At 40.8% G+C, this 10,627-nt stretch overlaps 1 long non-coding RNA gene across 1 annotated transcript; it reads right to left on the reverse strand.

Moving 5' to 3' along the window:
- Window positions 1-8,758: 8,758 nt before the first annotated feature.
- LOC306776533 lies at window positions 8,759-10,174 on the reverse strand. The gene is made up of 3 exons (XR_013771922.1): window positions 10,065-10,174; window positions 9,253-9,408; window positions 8,759-8,843 (listed from the first exon to the last, which is right to left on the reverse strand). It is a non-coding gene; the product is annotated as an uncharacterized lncRNA (long non-coding RNA).
- Between the last annotated feature and the right edge of the window lie 453 nt (window positions 10,175-10,627).

The following is a 10,627-nucleotide window of genomic DNA, read 5'->3' on the forward strand; positions in this document are numbered from 1 at the left end:
AACAACAAAAACACAGAATACTTGTGTTAAGTAAAACCCGAAATATATATATGCATTATAAAATAAGCATTCTTAAATCATCACCAGCAGATTCAAACTTGCCAGATACTCCTTGAAGAAAGAGTCTGGATCTTCATTAAGATAGATGACCAGGCTTCTCAGGATGCACTCCCTCCTGGTGTTAATGTTGTCACACTGAAACAAGGGCAACAAATCAGGAAAGAAATTAGGTAAATGTGGGTGCGACGGTGGCACAGGGTGGAGAGCAGGTTGGCTGAAGTCCAGAGGGTTATATCTGTTGAAGTGTCCCTGAACACCTAACCCCTAAATGCCCCTAACTGGCTGTTGCCTGTCATGAATTTCATATTCATTGGCGTGTGTGTATGAATTAATGCAAACACTGTAAAGCGCTTTGGATAAAAGCACGATATAAGCAGGCCATTTACCATTCATCAAATGTGTTTAAATGAACAGATATAGATAAGAAAATGTTACAATAACCAACCTAATTCAGTGAAAAGGATGTTCTATGCATTTGTACTACCCGATTCATTGATTGCCAGGACAGCTTTGATCTTTTTCCCCTACACACCTCCGAGGCCGTTGAAGATCTGTATCAGCTTGCCTGAAAAGTGGTCCAGCTGTGACAAGAACTTGGACTGTAATGGCTTGGTGGTGATCCGCAAGAACTCTGCATTCACCTGAATATTATTTTTAACAAAAAAAAGAAAATACATAAAAGTGTTACTTGTTTGTTATAGTTACTACCATATAGGGATGTAGGATTATTAGTAAATTCAAATTGAAATTGTGCAGTCAATAATCATCAAAATGGTCAACACATACAAACATACACATTTACTTACTTCACTCTGCTGGAACAAGGCAGGCCATCTGTCTTTGACTTCTTCTATCATAGGCCTCTGCTCTATGATCTCTAGTCGCCTGTGGGAGAAGGTTTTTTCCATTTTGGCTTTTATCACCACTTCATTGTTCCGCTTTTTCAGTTATGACAATAAAGCAATTCTCTCGTTCTCCAAGCTTTCTGTTGTTTCGCCTTTTGGGTGCAGCGGAAGGTAGTTAACTTCAGCCTTTCTTGGTTTCTTGATGTTGGCTGCAGCTTTGCCTTGGCCTTCTCGTTTGTGCTTCATGGAGTTCATACGGATTTCAGAGTGTCCAAGCCGCCCAAGCTTTGTTCGATAGTTTTGCATTTTATACTTAAGTGACTGTTTCCATCCCCAAAATCCCGTCGTAGTTCCCAGCTGGCCCAAACAAGGATGTGCCCTCGTCAAAGCTGCTGCTACTTCTTCATATTGATAGTCTTTTGGGTATTTTGTGTATTTCATCATTTCTTGGGCTAGGCCACCAAGGATGACTCCCTTCAGCTTTGGGGCAGGGCTGAAGTATGTTCCATTTATCTCAAACTCTGTATTCCTTTGTTGTAGCTCAAATTCAGCCTCGTAGGTGAATTCAGGGACCACAAAGACATTGAGTCATGAGGACTGAGTATCTGGGGATGAACATGGTGTGGATGTGTACAGCGTATCATCGCTACAGGATGAAGCTATTGGTGAAGGGGTTTGAGGCTCTGGGCCAGTGCTAATCGAGGTCTCACCAGATGAGTCTACTGTGTACAAAGTGATGAAGGGTTCCACAGGTGACAATATAGGAGAGTAAATTACTTTCAGTGTGCTTTTATGTTCAATTTCAGACACCGAAGTAAGGTTCATGAACTCGTTAAAGTCAGCATCCATGTATTGCAAACGGAAGTCCTCTTTCAATTGAAAGAATTTCTCTATTACCATATGCAGCTCTTCCACTGTTGCTGGAATTCCAGAATCCAAGGCTAATTTTCTTGAGTCAGACTCATCACCAAAGATAATCCGCAGTACAGCCGAACCTGCCATTATGGAACACCTTTAATCTACAGGAGAAAGAAGAAACCAATATATTAGAGTTATATTTGAGATGATAATAAATATAATGTTTAAGAATTTGCCTACTTGACCTGATGACACTAACCTTTAATGATGATGAATCTTTTCAACATTACCATCCTCAAACCCCCAACCATGTACTCCACAAGGGGGTATGGGTCCACCAAGTCACCAAGCTCAATTAGGGCAACCTCTCCAGTTGCTGAGGCAGACAGCTCAAATCCACCATAATGCTCCCTATACCATGAACATACATCTTTTACGAGAAACCCTAACTTTTCTTTAAGAATGCACAGTTGAATGATCTTATGGAATTTAGGCAGTCCATCTTCAGATCCGTGTACAATAAGCATCCCCTCACTGTAAGTTATACCACTGCAAGACACATTTTTTGCCATATGAACCTCAGTCACATCTGGGTATCGCTGCTTCAGTGTAGACACTACTCTCTCATTAAGGACATCAACAGGCATGATTGAGACATTTGTGACCTCCAAGGATGACTTCTTGAGACTGGAGGAATGTGTGTGGTAGGCAAGCATGAACTGGTGTTTAACAGCTAGTGAACGTGGTATATTCTTAAAGCAATTAGTATGACGTGCAACCTGCTTGAAGAAGCTATGTTTAGCCTCAAATCTCATCGTCCAAAGTGCAATTACAGGTCCGAAGCAACGAATCATTTGCGGATAGTGCTCTAAATAGTGATGTTTTGGTATGAGCTTAACTTGTGGGAAGAGTTCTAGATAGCGCTGTCTGTGATCATAGATCTTGGCCTCCAGATACACAATGGTCTCTTCTGTGTGAACAGGGGTCACAACCAACTCAACTATGTCCTTAAGATCTAGAATCACCTGCCATGCTGGCTCCTCTTCTGGCAAGATTTGCCCAATCACAAAGGGAAGCAATCTTAGCAATGTCCAATTTTCATGTGCATTGCCACCAATAGTGTTGCGAGATGTGAAAGACCGTGGTATGGCATGAGGGCAATTGGTTTTGTCCCCCCATTTGTATGGAAATGTCTGGATCAATGTGTTAAGGCCATCAAGAGTGAAGAATCTTTTGGCGATCAATAGACCAATACAGCGTGCAAGTTCAACTGGAACAACACCCTCAAAGAGATCGTGCACAATGTCAGGAGGATAACCAGTGTTGACATGAAAATACGAAAGGTGCTCTGTGAAAACACACTGTTTTTTTACACCACAGCAAATGGTTGCATTCTCTTGAGCAGAATCTCTTGAATCCTTGAATCCTTGAAGATCATGGATGTCTCTTGTTCTAAGTTGGAAAGCACCTGATTTGACATCTTTGTCTGAAATTCCGATTTATCTCCAGTACAAAACCTGCATATTGACCCACCAGAAAAACTCTCAACAAATCCACCTATCCCATGGGCTCCAAGATTGTCAGCTATTACACACTGGACAGAACCTTTAACAAACTGACCAAGTTGAGAAACAAAGACACCGTGCTGTTCTAATATCCTCAAGTCTAGCAAGAGAGGCTCCAACACTTTCCCATAGCCATAGGCCTTGATGTCATCAGACTTGGATAGAACAGCTAAGTAGATTGAGCTTAGTGTTGAATGGGAACCTGGTGGCAAATTGCCCAAAACCCAGTAGACACCACAGAGTTTGTGCTTCTTTTGAGATGTCCCAAGAGGGTTACAAATCTCAAAATCATCTACATAAAGATTGACTGCGATTCTCAAACCTTCACCTGACAGAAAAGGGTTTTGTTTATAGTACTCACCGTCTCTTATGGTTCTGTACTCTGGGGACAAGACAATAGCTGGTCTTGTATTGTTGGAGTTTTAAGATCTCAATGACACCTTGACGAGAGAGCAAATGTTGCAACGATTGCAATAGAGGGATGTATTGATAGGTCCTATTCCTCTGGGCATCTAGAATGTACTCAACCGGCTCTAAAACACCAAAATGGGAAGTATAGTACCGGTTACGTTTGTATGCAGTAGCAAGAGGGCCATCCGTTGCAATAGCTATTCCCAATGGATTCGATTTGCACAGAACATTGGAAAGCTCTTCAACTACTGACTCTTCCACTTGTAGTTTATGACTTTGGAATACATCAGCAACAATAGCTTTTGTGACAGGCAAAGCTTCTGTACTTAATATGTAGTGAAGTTCAGAAAGGACCTCATCAATAATTGCCTTTGGAACGTGAACAATATTTTCCAACTTCAATAGAATGCACGCAATTTTCTCTTCAATCAAATTTGGCAGGTGTATCCCCGCAGCATCACCATGACTTAGCGTTTCGTATTCATTATCTGTATCCACAGACTCTGTTGGCCCAACTGCAGAACTGTCTGACTGATGAAACTGACTGTTTGTACTGACGACATTGGCTTTAAAGTCATTTAATGAATGGTGCTTGTGTTTCCTGTTTTTGTGTGTGCTGAATGTACTGTAAATATTAGTTTTAAATGTGCATCCTAGAAACATACATGTAACCGTTTCATCATGCCTGAGATGTCCATTTATGTGTTGAAAATAATCTTGTTCTGTTGCAAGTTCTCTGCATGAGTGGATCAGAGCAGTGGTCCCCAACCACCGGGCCACGGACCGGTACCGGGCCGTAAGTCATTTGTTACCGGGCCGCACAGAAAAAATAAATAATTTATATAATTTCTGTTGTATTGCTTATTAGAGTCTGAAAGATGTTTTATTTTGAAAAACGACCGGATTCTCTTGTGCTGCTTAACTGCCTGTGCCTCTTGACACGTAAAGACGTCTCGGTCACGTGATGCGTCATTCCAAAACTAAGCCCGCAAACCAGCGAAAATGAGTAAAGAACAAACATCTTTGGAGAGCTTCTTTGCAAAGGGGAAAAGGCCAACTGAGGAGACAGAAGAGGAGCCTTCGACCTCCAAGAAGAAAAAGAAAGCTTCATTTAACAGACAATACCAGGAGTCCTACTTAAAATTTGGATTTATCGCCACAGGTGAGTCTCACTCGCCAAGCCCGCTCTGCGTAATATGTGGCGACAAGCTAGCAAACGAGGCGATGAAGCCTTCAAAACTGCTTCGGCACATGGAGACCAAGCACCCTGGATTAAAAAACAAGCCTTTGGATTTTTTTGAAAGAAAAAAACGTGAGCAAGAAAGACAGAAGCAATTACTGAGGGCCACCACTTCAGTAAATGCAAGTGCACTGAGAGCATCATACTTAGTGGCTAACCGCATTGCTAAGGCTAAAACACCTTTTACTATTGGTGAAGAGCTGATCCTGCCCGCCGCCAAGGATATTTGCCGTGAACTTTTAGGAGAGGCTGCAGTTAAAAAGGTGGCACAGGTGCCTCTTTCTGCTACCACCGTCACCAGGCGAATCGAGGACATCGCAGAGGACATTGAGACGCAGCTGTTGGAGAGGATTAAAAAGTCACCGTGGTACGCAATCCAGGTTGATGAGTCTACTGATATTGACAACAAGGCAATATTACTCGTTTATGTGCGATATCTTAATGAGGAGGATGTGCATGAGGATATGTTTTGTGCACTGTTATTGCCAACCAACACCACAGCGGCAGAACTATTCAAGTCTCTGAATGACTACATATCGGGAAAACTGAACTGGTCCTTTTGCGTCGGCGTGTGCACGGATGGAGCTGCTGCCATGACTGGACGGCTGTCTGGATTAACCACTCGGATTAAGGAGGTTGCACCTGAATGTGAGTCTACGCACTGTGTCATTCACAGGGAAATGCTGGCTAGCCGCAAAATGTCACCTGAACTTCATGGTGTATTTAATGATGTTGTTAAAGTTATTAACCACGTCAAAGCACACGCACTCAACTCCCGTCTGTTCGAGCAGCTTTGTGAGGAGATGGGTGCAGAGCACAGGCGCCTTCTCTTACACACAGAAATAAGATGGCTATCCAGAGGAAAATCACTCGCCAGAGTGTTTGAGTTACGAGAGCCGCTGCAGAGATTTCTCTCAGAAAAAAAGTCGCCACTGGCAGCTCATTTCAGTGATGCGGACTGGGTCGCAAAACTCGCTTACCTGTGCGACATATTCAACCTGCTCAACGAACTTAATCTGTCACTTCAGGGGAAAATGACAACTGTGTTCAAGTTGGCAGATAAAGTAGCTGCATTCAAAGCCAAACTGGAATTATGGGGACGGCGAGTGGACAGAGGGATATTTGACATGTTTCAAACATTAGTGGGGATTTTGGAGGAGGACACTGCGCCTGAGCCAGCATTCTCCCAGCTGGTGCGCGACCACCTGTCTCTGCTTTTACAAGAGTTTGAGCGCTACTTCCCGACCACAAAAGACCCACGAACGGCGAGGGAATGGATCCGCGACCCATTTGTAAACAAACCGGGCGAATCCAGCATGTCCGTGCAACAAGAAGATCAGCTGCTGGAGATCGCAAATGACGGTGGCTTTAAACGTACATTTGAGACAACCACTCTGCCGATGTTCTGGATGAAAATCAAGGCAGAATATCCTGACATCGCCACAAAAGCACTGAAAACCTTGCTACCATTTCCAACATCCTATCTTTGTGAAGCGGGCTTTTCTGCAGTGACAGCAACCAAGACAAAGTTACGGAACAGACTGGACATAAGGAACACACTTCGGGTGTCATTGTCTCCCATCACCCCTAGATGGGACCGGCTCGTTGCAGAGAAACAAGCCCAGGGCTCCCACTGATTCAGCGATATGGCGAGTTGTATTTTTCAGTTGTATTTTCAGTTTGTTTTTTTCATGCCGGTCCGTGAAAATAATGGCTACATAAAACCGGTCCGTGGTGCAAAGAAGGTTGGGGACCCCTGGATCAGAGGATCAGTGGAGAGACAGAGAGTGGGCGAGATGAGAGACTCTCAGGTTTTCGTTCAACAGACAGGTTGTGATAACCATGTAATTTACTTCAGAATATAGGATTTCAGAAATCACTTTCCAGTAATTTGTTCAGAAGTTTTTCAGAAGGTTCGGTAGGTTTGGAAAGTTCGGTAACAGCTAGAGTGGGATAGAAGGGGGATACACTCAAAAAAACGACGCTTTCAACGAACTTAATAAAATCATGGAAAGGATTTCCACATGATTAAAATGCTTTCTTTAAGCATAAAAAAATTATGTTGATACAACTTAAAGTACTTGAGTAGGATCAACTTAATTTATGAGGGTTGGTTCAACGCATTTACTTGGGTTGTGTCCAACTCAATTTAATAGGGTGGGTTTGACTAATTCTACATTAGTAAAAAATACAATAGTCAATTAAGTTGGACCAACCCAAATGAATTAATTTAATCCGGCCCAAGTAAAATAGGTTGGACTAACCCTAATAAATTACGTTGATCCGGCCCAAGTAAATTATATTGGACCAACAGAATCGCTTTTTGCTTAAAGAAAGCATTTTAATCGTGTGGAAATCCTTTCCCTGATTTTATTAAGTTAGTTGAAAGCGTCGTTTTTTTGATTAAACGTGGAGTTGTCAGGTGCTTGTATGGGTCTATAGACCCATACAAGCACCTGACAACTCCACGTTTAATCGTGTTGAAATACTTTCCATGATTTAGCTGAGGTAATTCTAAAAATAACTTTAGAGTGTTAACATATTTTAAACGTTTACCGTGAACCAGAACTGAAACTTAAGTTTTAACAAAATATACAGCCGGCTGGAAACATAACAAGACAAATGGGAGATGTTGCAATACAATTGTATTTCTCAAAGGAGGCACTGAATAATGTTTTAACAACCAGTTGCTTGCAAACATACATATCAAAATTACAAGTTTTCTCAACTTTCTATGACATTCAAAATAATATAATATATATATATATATATATATATATATATATATATATATTATTCAAAATAATAAAGTACACTGCTTCACTTATTTTTGAAAGTGCCAACATAGTGGATCTTGGTACTTCATCCATTTGAAAAAAAACAAGCGGTTTAAAAAAACAAACACATTCCTCTTAAAACCTTTCTAACATTCTTCTTAAAAGATTTCAAACATTCTTCTTAAAACATTAAAAACATTCCTTTTAAACATTTGCAATTACTAACTTACTGCACTTGTCGTTTAATGTCCTGGTGAACTCACAGGATTACAGAATATAGCACAGAAACACGGAAGTTTCTTATCTGCTTTAGCCATCAGTGGGCAGTCTCAAACGAATGGAAAAGCTTTGTTTTGAGAGCTTGTCCTTTTATGGATAGTTTGTTTCCATTTAGTTCCATCATGATCTTCTGCAGAGCTTCGAATGTGTACTTGAGCTCTGGAAGGTAGCTCAGGTTGAGAGCATACACAAGCGCAAGCAACATTGACACCGCAAAAGGTACCTTTTCCAACTCATCTAGCACTTCCACCCCCTCCAGAATGACTCCAGCATCCTCAGGGTCATCACTGGGCTCTGCACCTTCTTTTCGAATGACAAGGATTCCAAAGACGGTCTCTGCCATGGCCGTTTGACTGCTTTCGAAATTCTGTGACAAAACAATTAACAAGGGCAATCATTTTTCACTTATTTGCATTACATCCCATTTTTATTGCACATGTTAATTTGACTGTATAAACAGCTATCAATAACTTTATTCACATAATTAAAAGACATTATGACTACCTGATATTAAATTGTTTCACTGAGCCATGGTGAGCTACTTCAATGACTAAGCCCTACCAGTGGCTTGTCTGTTACCATGAGATCAGTGGTTGTTATTCTAGCATTACTAAGGTAAATAAAAGTTTCACGTTTTTAAAGCTAATGGCAACCAAGAGGAAACCACATCTATTCCAACTGTGATCATCCCCAAATAAAGATAAAGGTAAATGAACATACCTTGTCCCTCACCAGCTTCTCTGGATCTTCGTTCAGGTAGACACAGACCTTTGAGGACGCATTCTCGTCTGACGTCAACGCTGTCAGTCTAAGTATGCAGATAAGAGAAAATATGCAAAATTAAATAACATTAGGAACACCATCTCAACCAACCAGCTTATTAATCACAATGATTAACCATGCAATATCCATGTGTGCATTAGTATGTGAACCCTTGGGATCCAGTAGCTGCTGGCGCCTATGACTTCAACTACACCTTTCCTAAAGTTTCTTATTAATCTCCCAAGGTTTTTGAATGTTCGCTACCGATCACAGCTTGGCATCGCCACCCTAATTTCAGAAATGCGTATTATTCTGGAACCTCTCAGTTCATTTTAAATTGCCATGGGGCGTTATCAACAGGTGCAGACAACCAATAAGAGCAACGGGGAAGTAAAAAAATACAAAAGCTCTACGAGTAGAATAGCCTCTCTTTAACTTTTCCATTGTTATCATACCTGGGTTATGGGTACCATGATGCTCTTGATCTTTCTCCCTTGAACTCCACCTTTCTTGGCATACACCTGGATCAGGTTTTCAGAGTGAAGATCCAGCTGGGAGAAGAACTTTGACTGCAAATTGATTGTTGTGATTCTCTTGAATTCTGCATTCACCTACACAAAAAAGAAATTAGTTTGGCTATTTTGTTGTCACTGTTGTTCGGTACACATTTGATATTGCAGTTCAGTCCGTTCAAGACATGCAAATGCACAATACACGCATCTTCAACTGCAGGGTTATCTTGAGTATGTTCATCTTCCTCAGGATTATCACAGGATTCTTGTGAAACTTCACTGGTTGTAACTACTTGAAATATTTTAACGTATGTGGATTGTGTTTCCTGGTCTTGTGAGAGTGAAATGTTCCGTATACATTTGTTTGAACACTGCAACCCCCAAACATACAAGTAACAGTTTCTTGACTCTTCAAATGAGTGCAAATGTGTAAAAAAGAATCCTTCTCTGTGGAAGATCAATACAAGTGCACAAATGACAACTGAATGTTGACAATTCTAGCAGCTCCTGGGAGTTTTGTTGAAGATGGACTGTACTTAAATGAATGTGCAAAGCATTCCACATCTTAAAAGTACATGGGCAGTTTATGTGTGGGCATGGCTAGCGCTGCCTGTGCTGTAGTCTAATATGTTTTAGTAGCTCATATCTATCAGATAGAGATACACTACACTCCATACACCTCCACATAATTTAGCTAGACCATCACACATAAGCTTTTTAACATTGGAATCGCTTGTTCAGTCATAAAAATTCACCGTTTCATGCCTGGCAGGTCAGTGAGGTTGACCAGGACACTCTTGTGGTGGGATGGTGCAGTCAGTGAGGTTGACCAGGACACTCTGGGGGATAGCAGACACAGGACACTTTTGCAGTCAGAAGTTGCTGTAATAAAGTCAGAACAATCAATGAAGGTTAAGTTATCTTGATGAAAAAATTATTGTCAAGGAAAGTAGCAAATATTATATATTTTTCTCACTGTGACTTTCTGCTATTTGTAAAAACACAGCATATTTGTAAAGATTTATCATGTAAAAAAAAATATAGATACATTTACTTCAATTATCTTTTATTAATTCAATATTATTAACAAATAGAAATGTTACCCCCAAGTTAACACATCTCTTCTATCATTGGAAAGATAACCAATCGGAAAATAAATACAATCGGGTCTGTAGCAACGTCCTCGTAGTAAAAACACAGAATTCAGCATGTTCTGCATCATAACAAACTGCCCTTATTCACGAATAAATCATACAGACTTCTCTTCAAACTAATTCCCCTGTTATAGACAATGAGCATTCATCTGTCGTACAAAAAT

This window comes from Melanostigma gelatinosum (genome assembly GCF_949748355.1).
Source record: "Melanostigma gelatinosum genome assembly, chromosome: 1".
Classification (NCBI taxonomy): domain Eukaryota; kingdom Metazoa; phylum Chordata; class Actinopteri; order Perciformes; family Zoarcidae; genus Melanostigma; species Melanostigma gelatinosum.